At 41.5% G+C, this 17,761-nt stretch overlaps 1 long non-coding RNA gene across 2 annotated transcripts; it reads left to right on the forward strand.

The window, feature by feature from the left end:
* The first annotated feature begins 222 nt into the window (after nt 1-222).
* On the forward strand, nt 223-15,327 carry LOC109285782 (uncharacterized). 2 transcript variants are annotated; one of them, XR_002093617.2, is made up of 3 exons: nt 223-308; nt 3,631-3,760; nt 13,110-15,327. It is a non-coding gene; the product is annotated as an uncharacterized LOC109285782 (long non-coding RNA). The 2 variants fall into 2 exon arrangements; XR_009462605.1 differs by lacking the exon at nt 13,110-15,327 and adding an exon at nt 6,786-13,101.
* Nucleotides 15,328-17,761: the final 2,434 nt, after the last annotated feature.

Genomic DNA, 17,761 nt, shown 5'->3' on the forward strand with positions numbered 1-17,761 from the left:
CTCAGGGGGTGTATGTGCACCAACTACACATCCCCAATGCCTCAAACTGTTCAAAGCAAAACTTGTGACACTTGTGTGTGTTAAAGAGTGTGTATAGGTTGTAGCTGTGTTGGTCTAAGGACATAGGCAGTCGGTGGCAGGGCACTGTTGGTGCCTGCCACTTTAAGAGCTGAGCCAAGCAGGCAGCAGGTGCTTGATTGCGGTGGCCATTTTAGATCTCTGGTTGCCTGTATAAACAGAGCAGTTCGCTGCTGGCAGGCCAGGCAGAAACATCGCCTGACTACAAGGCTGAATGCAACATCCTGAAGGTAAGGGCAGGAGCTTAATGGGATGGTTTGGAGGCTCCTGGTCCTGGGCATGACCTAAAAATGCACCCTGCCAGGAATGGGTGGCCTGGTGGGGCTCTGTGGCGCGGGAGCCCCCAGGAAATGCCAGGCTAGTTACTACCCTGGTGAAAGGCAGGTCAGGGCACCTTAATAACCCCAGCTCCCACAACTGAGTGGGTTACCCCATAGTAGGGCCAAGAAGGCAGACCCAGGAGAGAGATCATGGGCTAGAGGATCAGAGGCCTGACTCAAAACACCCTCGACTGGTCAATGCTGGGGCCAGGATCAGAAGAGTCAAAAGGGCCAGGGGCCCACTGTGAGGGATGCCCAGAGCAAAGGGCCTGGGGTTTCTGACTGGCCTTGGATGTGAGGCCAGGGCCTGTGTGGCCAAAGGTCCTGGGGGGACCATACCCGAGATGGGAGAGAGTTCAGGGAGCTAGACAGCCCAGAATGAAGGTGGAGTGGGCCACCTGATTGGAGGGATCCAGTTGGGGTCTGAGTGGAAGGATTTGGGGGTTCAGCGTGGCACCGGTGACATTAACAATGGTGGGTATAAGGGGGCCAGGCATGGTTGTAGTCACCTGAGCCCAGGGAGGGTGTAAGACCCAGAAGGGGCCAGGCATAGCTACAGCCACCTGAGCCCCACCAGGGTGGGGGAAGCCCTGTAGCCCCAGTGAGGTGGTGACCTCAGTGAGGGGGGCAGAGATGTAGAGACCCAGGGAGGGGTGAAAATGAGAAGCCCTAGTGAGGGGGCAGCCTCAGGGACAGGGGTGGAGATGTAGAGCCCCAGGGAGGGGAGCAAGATGAGTAGCCTCAGTGAGGGGGAAACTAGAAGGCTGGGAGCCCAGTATGTCTGAGTGTATAGAGTCACCCTGGAAGGGACCACAGCAAGCTTGACAGTGGTCAGGTAATTGGCTGGCCACTACCCCAGTGAGGGTCATGGGAGAGACCCAAAAGATGGTATGTCTGTCACCCAAGGCATGAGCTAGATAAAGCCTACGGCTGAAGGGGCCTGCTCCAAGAGGGAGCAAGGCAGTATAAGTTGTTGAGGCATTAAAGAGCCTTGTGAGAGTGGGTGGAGTGTGAGAGGCTCTAGTGAGAGAAGGGTGGTATGAATGTTTGTGTGCCTGAGGCCTGACAACAAGGGCTAAGCTTGGTTTGGCTGTAGGCTGGGAGCATTGTCACCTGGATGCCATCTGTGAGGCTTGGGCTGCGGCATAGGAGAGAAATGAAGCTGCAGATAGTGCCCCCTAGCATCGGGGTAAGAATGGGCAGCCTCCCACCTAATTATCATCCTAATTAGATATCATCAAGGCATGGCAGATGAGACAGGTGGGCGGTGTGCCCAGAGGCAGGTGGGAGAAACTAGCACTGTGACTGGTTATGGAGTTCCCATTCTGCCACACAGACAAGGTTCTTTGGGTCAATCTGATATCTTTTATTAGACCAACTGAATAGTTAGAGAAATATATCTTGAAGGGTTTTTAAACTGAAAAGCTTACTATTAGCCTGAGGCAGCATCTGCAGTTGGTGTGTGCCCCCTTCCTGGATGGAAGGAATAGTAAAAAAGCCAGAGGCTGGCATGCCGGCAAGAAAGTCAGTCAGTGAAAGTGTAAATTGAGGCATTAGGGGGTGAGAAACAGGCTGGGGGGGGTGGGGGGAAGGAGGATGTAGCAGGTAAAAGTGGAGAGGTACCTGGGGAGTCAGATGTCAGGCAGGCTATAGTGTGTCATAAATCTAATGTCTATATTGAGTCCATGAGTTTATGTATCTAGGAGGTTGATGAAGTTAAGTTCATTGGCCCATCTGTAAGAAGTAGTTTGTAAATTTCCTTTGAGGATCAGGACTGAGAGATTGGAGAGAGAGTGGTTTTCTTGTGAGAAATGTACCCCCGCAAGGAGTTGGGTATTCTTGTCTGTATTCTTGTCTGTCATTTTACATTCATTCTGGTGCACAGTTGCTGTTGGATGTCTCCTACATATTTTCCAGCAGGGCATTTGGTGCACTAGATGAGATATATACTGTTTCTGGAGGTGCAGGTATAAGATCCAGGAATGGTGTTGGTTCTTTTGTGGGGTGTAGTAACTGTGAGGGTACTGGAGATAAGTTGGCAGGTTTTGCATTTCTTGTCATGGCACGGTCTGGATTCATTTGGTGTGTTTTGGACTGTAGGAAGCTGGTTTCTGGTGATGAGGTTAGTGAGGTTCAGTGCTTGTTTGAATTTACAGACAACCCTATGAACTTCACTTCATCAACTTCCTAGATACAGAAACTCGTGGACTCAAAAGCAGTTTGTGTCTCTCAGCCTCAACCTCAGAGATGCCTTCTGGAGAAGGAGACCTGGCTCTAGGGGAACTCTGAGGGATGTGAAACACAAACTCAGATTCCCCTTCCTTCCCCAGAACTTCCCTGGCAATGGCACTCGGCTCCTCTGCTTCCAGACCCAGCTCCTCCTCTGGCAGTGGAAGGCTTAGGCTGGGAACTGAAACTGGAGTGGAGGAGACTGTCATGCTGGAGCTCGTGGTCATTATAACTGGTGTTAGTGGAGGTGGTGCAGGTGCAGACACTTTCCACCTCCTTGCTGCCACAGCAGCAGAAGCCTCATGACCGGTAGAAAAGAGGGTGTGTCTAAGTTTTGGCGGGGGGAACTTACAGCTCTCCCTCTGCCCCCTCTCACTTCTCTGCCAAAAGACCTGGCTCCTGCCTTTCCAGCATGCTTCATGTTTGGTGTGCTGGAAAGTGTGTCTGAGTGTGTGTATATGTGTAGTGCTTTCCTGCACAGTGATAAGGCACTGCCAGGGAAAGCACCACTTTCTTTTTGTTTGGTGGGGGGGGGGGGAAATAAGAACAAATAACAGGAGTTTTGGGGAAGAAAGAGTTGAAAGGGATAACAATAGGGAGGGTAGGCAAGGATAAGTGGGAAAGGATTGGTTACAACTTGGTAGGAAGGGATTACCAAACTGCAAGTTTGCAGATGCTGCTCTCTGCTGCTGCTCATGCTGCAAACACAGACACAGCTGAGAAATGGCAGAGAGGATTTCACACACACAGCCTTATATGTTGTTTCTCTGAGCCTCCCCCAGAGCACTGGGATTGGAAAGGACCTCAGGGACAGATCGCGGACACTGGCCAGCTACAGATGTCAATATCAGAGCAGTCCTTCTCCCCTTATTCCCTCTCCCTCTTAGTTTCTGTTTCCTTGCAAGCCCAGCTCAGAAGCTCCAAAACACTGACATTTTCCAAAACGTTTTGGATGCTTTCATTTCATTAAGGAGCTTTTTCTCGGTCTCCCATTCTGATTCAGAGCTTCTGGCGCCAAAACGGGTCGAAACACCTCCAAAACAAAACGGCTGCTGAAGCTTTGCACAGCCCTATTTAGTACGTGTCAAAGGGAAAGTGGAAACTGCATGTTGGAATGATGCCTCTTCTTATAGGTAGGTGCTGTTTGGGTGCACATGACTAGAAAAGATGTCCTGCTATTTCAAAGTATTTTTTTCTGTTCTAAATTCTGCTTTCCTTTAGAATATAAAGCTTTCAATTTCTCTTAATAAATCATCCAAAATAAGCTTACTGACAAGGATAGCCTTTATTCTTAACATTTTATCTCTCCCTATATACATATATTTCATAAAAAGAGAATGGCACTTTTGTAATTTTCTTATCCCAAGAAAATACTGTACATAGTATTTTAACTTTCTTGATGATCTTTAACTCTGGACATGTAAAGCTAATAGATAGTATCAGGTTTTGTATCTTTTCATATTTCTCCACTTGGATCAATCAAGAGCATTTGATTATATGCTTCCTTCCCATTCCCTAGGTAGGGATTGCTATTTTTACTGTATTTGCTACTTATTTGATATGTGGACTAAATTAGGTCTTCTCTAGTACTGTATTTATTGTTAAGCTGTGAGTTTTCAGCAAGAAAAGGTTAATGAGAAGAGCAGCAGAAAGAAGCAGATTAACATGTTTTTGTCAAAATAATAACCAACCTCTTGGGTTGGTTTCTCTCGTCCTTCCTCTTCTTTTCTTTGTTTTGGTTTCAATTTTTAATTAGCAAAAATAGAAACAAAAAAAATCTCAAAATGAGATTTTTTTTTTTCTGCTGACTTTATTTACTTTCCTTAACCAATTAAAGTGTATATTTGGGTAGGAAACGACATTTCATTAAGGCTTGAAACTTCTTTTCTTTTCTTTTTTTTTTATAAGCAAAACTCTCAGACATTTCCTCTGAACCCACTTTCTCATCCGCTCCATTCATCTGCAGTGGTATAGCAGCAAAATGCAGAGCTAGTAAAAACAGAGTCATTGCTAAAACTTACTGCTTGCATTGTTCCAACAGTGCTGGAATGTGCTATACATCAACGATAGAAGTATAGGATTGAAAGGGGCCCTTTGAGCCCCTAAGTTCAGGTCTCTGTGTCTGCAGACAGTTGTTAAAAGGAATCCCTAAAATCACCACTTCCAACACCCAGCCACTAATACAAGCAACAATATCCAGAACACTGAGAATAAACAGCTTGTGAAAGTTTTGTGATGCTTTCATTATAAAGAAGATGACATTCATAAAATGGGCACATTTTTTTAGACTACTCTTTTATCCCTATTCATCAGTTACGTTGAAAATAATGGGGATGACTTGGAAGCTGACAAGACATTACTATATCCCTATAAAAGATAAACCCAAACTACCCCAAAATGGTTGATTTGGAAAAAAAAAAATGAATCTAGTTTCATTCTAATTTTGCAAAATGAAAGCACTAAAAAAATGATTTTGCAAAACCAAGCCCTGAATTCTATGTTGTAGAAATGGGCTACCATATAGGCTCAAAAGAATCTGTAATCTTATTTATATATGATGGCCTCAAATTTTCAGAAGTTGGGATTAAAAATGCTGTTCTATTCCTACCGATAACTCTGTGAAAACAGCAATGTTGGGTTCTGTATTTTCTATAGATTCTTTATGACTCCCAGCTGGATTCTTTCCTTTTTGTGTCCTCAGTACCAAAAATTGTACAGACCACATTTTATCCTGTTATGCTTGTGCAACCCCAGTGGTGATTATGCATGACACATAAGAATACAGCTTGACTGAGTCCCAGGTTGCATCTGCAAAACTACCAGGTAGAAGGAATTGATGTGGAATAAATGAGAAAAAATTCACACGGGTTTCTACCATGCCATTTTTTACAGGCTCAAGGCCAGACTTCAGGCTTCATATCTTGAGTATGCTTTTATAATGATATAGCTGAATGCTATGTTGTTTCAATAAATCTAAACCTGGATTTCTATTCAATTAAGGTCAATGAGGCTTTGATTATATATGTCCAACTTTGACAGACATCCTACATGTTGACTCGTAGAGTATTCAAATGATTCACTCCACTTTATATGCTGCTCTATGTTTTTCCTTTCACAGTATCAGATGAAGGAAGCTCAAATTCACAAAATCTTATACTCTATGTATGTCTTACTCAGTTGTTCTATAAAATGCATATCTATTCTGCCTTACTTCAGACTAACAGGGCTAACTACTAGGGCTGTGCAAACTTCAGACCCTGATTTGATTCGGCAGAGATTCAGCCCGATTCGGTGGCCGAATCTCTGAATCTGAATTGAATTGGGAGACCCTTTAATCTCTCAAGTGAATTGGAACCCTCTGAATCAATTTGGAGAGATTAGGCGATTTGGATATAGACATAGCTTTAAATATTTTTTCTACATACCTCAAGGTACCAGGTGGCTCTTGAATGCTGCAATAGTGGGGCAGATGGAGTGTCCCGCAGCAGCGCGGGAGGCTCCCCAGCACACTTGGCAGGAGACCCAGAAGTGGACCAGAAGCACTTCCAGTCCATTTCCAGATATGCTGGGGAGCACACTGGAGAGCCCCCATGCCTCCCTGGCTTGGCAAAGTACTTCTGATCCGCTTCTGGGTTTGCAGCTGAGCACGCGTGCCTCCCCACCCTCTCCCCCCACACACTCCTACTCCTGTGGGACACTCCATCCACCCCAGCATCACAGCATTCACAAGCCATGCCTGGTACCTCAAGGTATGTAGAAAAAACATTTAAAGCTGTGTCTATGGCCAAATCGTTGATTCTCTGAATCAGCATCAAATCTTAAAATTTGGATTCAGCCAAATCGAATCAAGGACAGTGATCCAAATCAACAAATCAAATCACTGTCCCTGATTCAGGCCAAATCCAAATTGAATACAGCCCATTTTACACACCCTTACTAACTACCTTTTCTCTGCTCATGGATGGCACCATGCTTAGCTGGATGAAATGGCCTGTAGTCAATATACACAAGAAACTTGCTCAAGTATACTCAGATATCTTATTTCTGACCAGATGCAAGGAAATTAATATGATACTCAAGGGATTCCAGGTGACTAATTCCTTCCATCCTACATACCACACAGTGTATTCTGGCAAGCTGTGCTTCACTCTCATGCAGAAATTGATGAACCACCTTATTGGTGAAACACTGGAACAAATCAACAGCAGACTTGCAGAACTAACCAAGAGGATACAGAACCACTCAGAGATGTAATAGCCATTTTCCAGGAGCAGAGCTCTACATTCATCCATGAAGCCTTCACTTCTTCAAGAAGAAGCAAGGTTAGAGAGTTTTGCTTCCATGATCCAACAACCTTCTAATTCATTATACTATAATCAACTTATCCAACAGCACTCTCAGATTAACTGAAGTGTCTTCACTATTCCATTTTCTTTCTTTCTACCCTGCAATACAAGAAGCCAAGAAAGAACTTTCCAACAGTATTTTACAAACTCCTGACAGGACTACACAGCACAACCAGGGGGAACTAGATAAACTCCTCAAGGATTTCTTCTGGAAATACAGGAGATAATTACTCTTTTCATCTCCCAGGAACTTAGACCAGGCAGCTTTACTTATTAGTTATTACCCAAGATCCACAAACCTGGTAACCAAGGACACCCCATTGTGTCTGGCATTGACACTATCATCGAAGGTGTTTCTGGCTATATTGACTTGAGTCTATTCCCTCATATTCCCATCTGCCACTGGAGGTTCCATCTATTTGGAAGATGCCACAGATTTCTTAAAGAAACTGAACTCCATTGAAAAACTTCTAGCAAACACCATATTAGCTACCATGGATGTAATATCTCTACCCACCAACATTACCTGGATTACAAAACAGATTACAAGCCCTAAAGACCATTATTCCAATGAGGAAACTGCTTCTGTTTCCATTGCACTCTCTTGTTTTGTCTATACACAACTATTTCAGATTTGGGGATTCGCTATACCTACAAATGGGAAGTAATGTCACAGGCATACATATGACCCCCCAGTATGCCAACATATATATGATAGATCTTGATGTCTGTTTCCTCTGCAGCTACCCTCTCATTCTCCTGGTATATCACAGGTACATTGTTGATATCTTTATAATATGGATGCACAAGAGGGACTTTCTAGAGAAACTTCATCACAGCTTCAACAACATCCATCCCTCCATCAAACTAACTCTGAAATACTCTACCCAGCAGATTCATTTCTTAGACACCAGGGTTAAGGTTTGCAATGGCCAGATCACTGCCACATCACTACCATATTGCAACTGAAACCAAGCAACCACCACAGCTGCCTTCACAACACCAGCTTTTGCCCTAGGCATGCCACTAGATCCATTGTCTACAGCCAAGCTCTACCTTACAACCATTTCTACTCTGATTTCATCAACCAAGATGAACATCTTAATACAATTCCAAAACTTCAGCCAGTCAAATCACCAAAACCAGACTTAGACCTTGCTCCAACTTGCGAACGTAGCAACCCCATGACAAGAACAACACCATCCCCTCTGTTCATTACCTACAGCCCTCAGCATGAGCACCTTATACACATCAGTAATGACCTCCAACCCCTCCTGGAAATGGATAACTATCTCAAGGCAGCCATGGGGGGACAACACCTATCCTGGATTACCAACAGTATCCTGATCTAAAACAGCATAACTCAAGCAACAGATTAACTAACTCCCATCCTCATCAAGGCACCAGGACCCAAATGCTTTCTATGCACCCACATCAATACACACTATGTCATCACTGGAACAAACAACAAGGAGTATAATATCTCAGGTTCATTTCCCTGAAACTGTATTAACATCATATATGCCATCATCTGTTTACAGTGTCGCATTACTATCCACATTGGACAGACAGGGCAATCTCTACATGTGAGAGTGAATGAATACCATCTAATATCAGCTGCAGAAAGAAACAAAGACCTGTGGCAGAATCATTTAACTTCCCTGGACATTTCATTGCTGAATTTAGGATTGCTGTTCTCGGGCAGCAAAATTTTAAAAATCAGTTTCAACCAGAAATTGTGGAACAAGAGATCATCAACAGACTGGAATGTGTTGAGTATGGTTTAAATGGGGACTATGGATTCTTGTCCCATTACCTGCATTAGCTTTTATGACTCCTTTGTCCCTATGGTTCCTCTTGTTTGCCTCTCCCAGTGCTGTGCCCCCCTCCCCTTCCTTTCCCTTCTCCCTTCCCATCGTTTATATTCAGATCATTCCACTTTATACACTACTCTATATTTGTCCTTTCACAGCATCTGATGAAGCGAGCTTGAGTTAACGAAAGCTTATGCTCTCTATATATCTTTAGTTAGTCTATAAAGGTGCCTATCTATCCTGTCTTCTACTTGTAGAACTTGCCATACATAATCAAAGTGTCAAATTGTAGGATGTCTGTCAAAGTTGGATAAAACTCACCCAACATAGAGATCCAACAGGGCACTTACACCAAATGTGGAAACATTTCCATTTGTTTCTCCCCAGTAGAGAGATTTCAAAGGGGCAGAATAAGAAATGGAACTCATTAGCCCAGGTGTCATGCCAGATTATGGTGGGTATGCCAGTTCCACAGTTAGCACATGCAGAGCTAGCATGGGGTATTTCTGTGCAGAATTGCCTTGTACCTTATAGACATGCCCTGTAATTTCATTTAACTTCAGGACTTTTCCTGACTTACATCAGCACAAGTGATATGTAAGTCAGCCTCATAAAGATCAGCTTCATAGTGGAGACCCTAGGTTTTATGTAAGACAGAACTCTAACAGACCATGCACAAGTAAATGCTTGTAAAAACTCCACGTTTGTGCAGACATTAAGGGGTGTCTGTTTACATGATAAAATTTTACTTAGCACCCTTTTTCTGAAAATTTAGCACTATTTTAACCATTCATACCTTATTCAGTGTTATATTTCCAGTTTAGGCACCTGAAAAAAGATATTTTTTTAAAGCAGGAAGAACGGTGAAACACAAGGAGTGTTTGGTGGGGGGGTGGAGGACTCGGAAGGAGGGATCGATTGAAGTCATCAAGTCTCTGACAAGACAATAATATGCTAATAGGTGCTTGAGAACTTGATTGATGATGGAAGAGGTCAAATAAAAGTAGATTATCACAGGCAGTCAGTTCAGAAGGAAGCTGAAAATAGTGAAACAACCCAAGCAGAGAAATTCCCTTCAGGCTCTGCAGAAATAAATATTGATAAAAATAAAAATTTTAAAGGAACTGCCAGGAAAACTTCTTTGTCTCTGCCTGAGTTCTCTGGCCTCAGAATTTGCTGGGTGGAATCATAAGAGTCAGAGGACTTTGTACTAAGATGACTGTAGTAAAATTCTTGGTGTCAGAGAAAGAAGAAATGGAGTCACACAGGTTAAAAAAGGGAAGCCAAATCAAATAACATTATTACATTTTTTACCAAAAATAATTTTAGACATTTGATTTTTTTTTAAACAGTTTTTGTTTTTCATTTGAAAAGCTGAACTTTTTATGGTAAATGTAGAAATTTGACCTATACTTCTCATTAAATTGATTAGCCTTTTTGACCACTTTTAGTAAATATAACCAGGAGATCTCTCCCAGGGCATTTGGGAGTTGTGCCACTCTGTTAAATCTGATAGTGGGCTTACTTTTGCTTTATATAATGTACAATGTACTATGCAACATTTACACATGAATTGTGGTAACACTGCAAACTAATTCTTGCATCTGTGGTATCTGAAAGTAATAAAAAGTGCTCTCTCTCTCTCTCTCACACTCACACACAGATTTAAGGGCAAATCCTTTTCGCAGTGCACAGAAGAAAAAATGCTATTCACCGGGGAGATTGCCAAGGGCTGAGGTATAGCACATGGAATCTTGTACCTAGGGTGCAGAGTGACAAATGTCCTGTACAATTACTACTATAGCATTAGAACGGCTCTGTGTATCTATTCTCTGCTTGAGATTTGGTCAGTGTTTCAATAGTCAGATTCATCAGCCCTGCCCTCATATTTGCCTTACCCAAGTAGCACAACTGGTCTCACATAGAAGTACATTCAGCATTTTACTGGGTGTATGAACTAATGCTGTCCTTCCCCAACACTCTTGCTTATTAGGCAATAAGGTTTTCCCCTCAGTGCCAGTTTTAAACTCTTATATAGGGTTTATGACACTGCTAAACATGTAGTATATTCCACCCAAGAGATGTGGGTCTTTCAGTGAGCGGGAAATAATCTGTTTATATTTACAGGCTGCTCATGTGCCAAAAATATCACAAAAATGAAGGGCAGTTTTCACAGGCAGTAAGCCTGTCAGTTGGGTGTATTAATAATCACAAGGCTAAAACTGGTGGTTTCACACAATTCTTTTTGGTCTTATGTTGTTTTGTAACCACTGATAAGCCATGAAAGTGCATATTCTGCCTTTCTGCTAGTTGCAAGGCTCTTTAGCTGAGGTTAGCTAATTGGCTGGTACCCCACTCTATGCCTGGTCTTGTATGCACAACATACATGCCCCCATGTAGCTGAAACTTGAACCAGAATCTTTATTTGCAAGCAGTAATTCTAGCAGCTGAGCAACTATCCCTGAGCTAGCTGTGCTAAGCTTTCCTCAGTTGGAAGTGGTTTTTATGTTATATATCATTCTACAGATCTATACACTATAGCTCTTTAAAGAACAGAGATCTGCCTTAACTTGTAATCATTTTCTTTGAACTCACATGCTGTGAGAAATGCCAATAAAACCAGCAGAGGCTATTTCGTACCAGGGAAGTTGGTTGAATAGGAATGTGACTTTGAACAGAAGACTTATAGGTCTCAAAAGCAAAAGGTGAGGAGGTTGGGGTAAAGAGGCATTTGCTATAGTTCAAGGAGTTAAAAGAGAATTGCTCTTACCCAAATTACTGTTAAAATGAAATGTGTAACCACTGTCTTTCCGTGGTTTACATTCAAATCACTGATGTAACAGCACCTATGTGGCTGTCAGTGTAAGCAGTTCAATTCTCAAGGAAGTAATAATAAAAAGTCCTTTTTTGAAATTAAACCCAGAATATTTTCCTAAGCTGTGTGGAATGATGTAAAAGGCTGCCACCAAACACTCTTGTACAATAGGAAGGAGGGGAATAGTTTCTAAAAGATCAGGATCTTTGTTTTCATCTCTCTCTCCCAACCCCTCTGCCCCTATTGGTCCTGAATCAACACATTGCATCTCAACCTCATTCACCTTTGAAAGGATTCTAAGTCTGCATTCAGATCTGTATTTTGCAACTCCAATCCATCTTAATATATGGATGTATATATTTACAGTAGAGCTCTACATAGCTGTTGTTTTCACATGAGCAACAACTCTTAGCAGGCTGACAATTTAATGAGACATTCTGCATTTTACCTAAGGCATTCTCACCAGTAGGAAATCCTGTTAGATTTACAAGTGTCCATCTGTTAAAATTCTCTAGAGTCATTTTAGATGCTATACTGTTTGTTGGGTTTTGACCTCCTTTGCTGCAATTGTTCAATTAGTTCTGTTGTGTTCAGAGCACACTTGCACTGTGTATTTTTTAGAAAGCACAGTAGGAAAGGAACAGCATTTTCAAAGCTTACTGTTAATGGTGATTTAAAATATGATCCACTATCTGGCTGGTTTTTTTGCCAATGGAACACAAGCTGAAATGTGATTCACACCAGCCTGTCCTTTCCTAAGTGCAGTAGTTGTCCAATGCTGAGTTTGGACTCTTGGGTTAAACCCCTTTTTGTCCTGTTAATGCATCTGAAAGTAAATACAATCAAGTGGCTCTTGAAGGGGATTAAGTTATCAAGACTTTTTTAAATTTTATTCCTACTCCTGCAAATGAGTCCATGTACCCATGGGTAAGCACCTTCTTATTTTTTTCTGTGAGTCAAACCCATCTGTAAATGGACATCACACTTACTTACTGCACAGTAGTGTTGTCAGAATTAATGTTTACACATCGAAGTAGTACTTCAAAACCTTTGAATGAAAGGAAGTATCAAAAACCCTCTTCTTTTTTTTAAATCTGGGTTTATCATTCACTATTGCCTTCACTTGCATTTTCCTCCCTCAAAAATGACAAAGCAAATTTGACCTCTGCTGCTTGGAATAAAATATAAAGTTGTTCCTTGGAAGGAAGAGAAGGGTGGATCAGTGCTTCTTATGTGCACACTTCATAAATAGTTTTGGAAGAGGCACTTAAATATCTTTGATGTGGTACTGGTACCATTGTTGTGGTACATACCAGGATGGCTAAACTTTATTTTGTGCAAAGTTCTCTACACAGCTCTCTCTCACAAACAGCCCAAGGTCAAACACTGCAATGCACCTGTGTATTCAGTAAATAAGATGCATCTCCCCTGTATATTCAGTATACATATAAGAAAGTATACGGAGGGACAAAATTGCATCATGAAGTAATAAGTTTCCCATTAACAGTGGCTAACTACATTGGCGAGGGGGAGTTTTACCATACCTGCTGCCCATGGATCAGTACAGGGAAGAAGCCCACTATGCACAGATTTCCTGCTTTCATCAGAGCATCCTGGAAGAAGCCTAGGCAGCCTGGATGGAGAAGCAGTCACAGGATCTCAGACTTAATATAGAACATTGTGCAGTAGCCCTGGCCCTTCAGGATGTTGTTATTGTCATGTATTACTTACATTACCATAATGCCAAGGAGCTGCAGTCATGTTCCAGGATTGTGTTGTGCTAGGCAGAATACAAACATGGGATATAAAGATGATCTTTGCCACAGACAGGTTAAAATATAGGTACAAACCAAGAGGCAGGAGATGTGCTGATAGGGAAGCACAAGGAAATGATGAGATAATATTGATAGGTAGTAGTCCCAGCCCATTGGCATTCCAACTTTTGTTAACTTTTGTGTACATAAATCAGTGGACAGTTTGGAGTATTCGAAGATGTATAATAAAGTCATTTTGTGGGTGCAACTTGCATGAAAGTACACTGAAAATCTAACACGTGGGTAATGGAGTCTGGCATCATAGATGGATCAGGGGTGAGAGGTGACCTTTCAGTACTGAAAGAGAGACATCCTACTCAGTGGGAAGAAAGATTCTCACTGCCACGCATTTGCATTTTCACAGACCTGCATTTTTGCATTTTGACGTCTATTCTACCCAGGAATAGAAGCAGATTCTCTCTGGCTGAAGAAGGGTGTTTGTGCCCAAAAGCTTGCAAAGAACATTTTTCCAACTATTTAGTTGTTCTAATAAAAGGTATCACGTTTATCCAAAGAACCTTGTCTGCCAATAGACTAGGAAGGCGTTCAAAAGAAAAGACCTGCATCTTAGGTTTGGTAAAATAGAGGAAAGGGAGCCTTAGAAGCATAGAAAAGGGTGATGAATTAAAAGCACTGAGGTAGGAAAATGGCTTAGGAACAGTGTTTTGGATAGATGCAAGAGGGACAAGATTTAATTGTTAAGGTCAAAGAAGATGATACTGCCTGAACAAAAATGTAGGCTATGTTGATCGACAGGAAAGGCCATATCATAGATAATTCATGTAGAAAGATTTTCAAGACTTCAACATAGCCTGGATGTCAGGGGATCTATGGAGGTTTGAGACAAAGATGACACCCAAGTTATGGGACTCAGTAACGAGCTAGATTTTGTGGTTATTCACAGCAACTATGTCAGACAGCTTTGACTGATAGGAAGTAGTTGGTAGGTCCTGAATATTAGGAGGATACTGGATATTCTAGGTATTTGAAGGGTCTCCTCTTGTTCAGAACCTGTATCTGAATGCAACAATTTGTGGAAAAGTCCATGTCAGGGTCCTTATGGCATTTCCTCCCATGCAATTTAACTTTTTCATTGTATACTTTCAAATAAATACTAGCAAAGGTTCTTTGACTATGCCAAATATACAAAAGGAATTCAGCTCAGAGTCAACATCTAATTCATTTTGTGAAAGACACTTCTCATCAAAAATATGGTACTTTCTTTAAAGGAGTTTTGGAGACAGAAGGTCAAATTCAACTGTGAACTTAAATGAATTTAGAGGGACATGAGCACAATGCTCATTAAAGGGTGTTGTATAAACTGCACCATCACAAAAGGAAGTCCACATAGCATTGTAATAGAATGACATCTTCCCTCCCTTACCCAGGGGGGCAATAATTTACTTCTGAATTATAGTGAACTAAAAATATGGATTTCCTCCACCCCCTCCCAAGACAGTGCCTCATCTGAACTGGATAGTGAGTGGTCTGTCTATTTCCGATTCTCTTCTACCTTCACCCCAGAGAGGAAATAAGCAGATGCTTGATTTTGCTTACCATTGTGCACCTGGCTCCAAGACCTGGGTGGCCAAGTTAGGGTTGTAGCAGGGGTTCTTATTTCCCTAAGGCAGGTCACAATCTCATTGCAAAGTAAAACATTCTAGTGATGCCTTCTTCTGGCTCCTCAGCATATACTGTACATCAGATTAATCCATACCCCCTCACACATCTGAGGATTTTAATTTGCGTTTTACTGCTCCCATATAAAGCTCCCAGCCAATATTCTGTCAAGAATTCTGTCCTTATCCATCTGTCAAGGAACTTGGATAAGGACTTTTTCCTGGAAGGATATTTTTCTGTATAGACATTTCTGGATCTGCAGGAGTGGAACACAAAGTGATAAAGTCTTGTGTAGCAGATAGTGAAAGTTTTGTCAGTTTGATGAAATAAGGTCATGCACTCAGCTGGGAAGAAAGGGTTACATGCCAGGAAAAACAGTGGAATAATTGTAGAAAAAATACTATCAGTCTCTGTAAAAGAAATTTATTGAGGAGGGCAGGTGGAAAAAAGAATTAGCTGGGAGCCTCAGAGCTCTTGTAACAACAGAGGGGGGTGATGGCTGCAGCCCAGAGCAGCTGGAACAAAGCAACTCTGGTTAATTTGAATTTTCTGTAAACCATTCTGATTTGTTCATTGCTTTCACAATGCTTATCTAGACTTAGGTCTATGCTAGAAACTTTCATTGGTATAATTATGTTGAAAGGGGTGTGACCTTCCCAGCAAAAAGCACTAATGTAAATTCAGTACCATTGGCAAAGATCTTTTGCCAGTATCACTTAGATCTGTTCAGGCACTGGTGTAAGCTATACCAACAAAGGAACTCTTTCTCTCTCATATAACCTGTCTCTCTACTAGGAGGGTTTCCACTAGGGTATGTGTATCACTGATAAACCCTTTCTAGTATAGACAAGGCCGAGATCAGTAAGAATGCCACCTCTTTCAGTTGGGTGCCATAGTACTTAGCCTTCCAGGTTAGGTTGCTGTGGACACCTATGACTAGGGCTAGATGGGATTTTCTGATTCAACCTTTTTTCTGGTTGGAAAATAATGATTTGTTTAAACCCAAGTGATTTCTAGGAAAGGTTGGCTTCACCTAATCTTCTGATCTAGAAAATTTTGAAAAGTTTCTGATATGTCAAAATCTCCTGTTTTGATATTTAAATAGTTTAAAATGCTATTTAATAGATACTGAAAAAGCAAAAAAAAAAAAAAAATATATATATATATTCAGAAGATCAAACAAAGGGTTATCAGTTCCTGAATATTTTTGAGATTTTAACTTCTACTCCTAATTTGGGATGGAAACATTTTCTCATAAATTCTTGTGGTATAGAAAATCCCTTTCTTCCCAGCTTCATTCAGAACAACTAGAAATGTGAATGAACTAAAACCCAAGCCAGAAAGACCCTGAAGTCAGCTGTTCTGTCCAAAAAAGTCTTTAAATTGTGTCTGGACACAGATATATATATATATATATTTTTTTTTAACCTTTCTATAAAAGTAAGGGTCCAGGGAAATAAATAGCTGTTCCTGTCTTTTTGACTGCATCACTACTCATAATATTGCTGTTGTTGTTGATTAACTTTTTAGGGACTCTCACTGATCCTCTCTTTTTTTTCCTTCCTCCTCTTCCTTGATTGCAGGCTTTTAACTGCAATCCCAGGTAGAGCTCTAAGATGCTACATCAGCTATTGCCTTGAGGGCTTGCAACATTTCTTTAAAACAAAGGTAGGGGAAAAGGTGTTCTCCCACTAACCCAGCAGAAGAAAATTATGCAGCTTTGGGCGATAAACCATTCCACTCCCCAGGCAAGGGTATCAAAGGGGCAATGAGCAGGTACACTTGTGTTACGTATGCCCAAAGAACTGATAGCAGTTAAGGGAAGGGAATATTTCTCCACTCCTTCCTTTCACTTATGGAAGAGATGGCAAATAGAGAAAAGATGGGGGAGTGCTGATGATACCCCTATATAAAGCTGGTTTAAGATAGCTACAGGTACAGAATGAAATATGGCCTTAAGTATTATACTTCCCACTTTGTCCTGCTTCTGACTACAGGGCTATCAATTGTTGTGTTTGCTCTTCCCTCTCAATAGTAATTTGATCTACTGCTTGGGAGTGGATGTGTGTGGGGGACAGGGTGAGAGATAAGAATTCATCTTTTTCTCTAGGATCGGGTGGGTGAATTCTGGGGCCTGGGTGGGGGCCAGATTGCATGTTTGGCACTCTGAAACAAGATGTCAATGGGAAAAGGTCTCATATTAAGTTCACATTAAGGGAGGCAGTGATTACTTGAGGCTACACAAAAGTGAGAGTCACATTCATAAACCACTACTCACGCTTTGCCCAATAAAGCTATTTGATTGTATTTGTCAGTATCTAGCCATTCTTTCCCCCCTTTCACTTATCCTCCCAGAAGGATACCAGACAGCAAAGAAAAGTGCATTTGATTCATTCATGCTTTTAAACAAACAAATGAAAATGTCAGAAGGAATGCAATTGGCTGATGAAACAAAGATGGAAATGGAATATGTTTTCAGAAATAGAGTAACTTACGATTATTCACTGCAGTTAGAAATAAAATACACATGGGGAAAATTTCAGCACATGAAAAATAAGAAAATGCAAAATAGGAAGCCATCAAGAACATGGAAGAGTGGCTAGTCAATTAAGTACTGTGTAAAGATTTCCAATTTTCTTGTAGTAAATTATTTATTTAGCCCTTGCATGCCATCAATATATTTTACAAGTTTAATACTCAAATTATAGCTACCCACCCATTTATG

This window comes from Alligator mississippiensis, chromosome 5, assembly GCF_030867095.1.
Source record: "Alligator mississippiensis isolate rAllMis1 chromosome 5, rAllMis1, whole genome shotgun sequence".
NCBI classification, from domain to species: domain Eukaryota; kingdom Metazoa; phylum Chordata; order Crocodylia; family Alligatoridae; genus Alligator; species Alligator mississippiensis.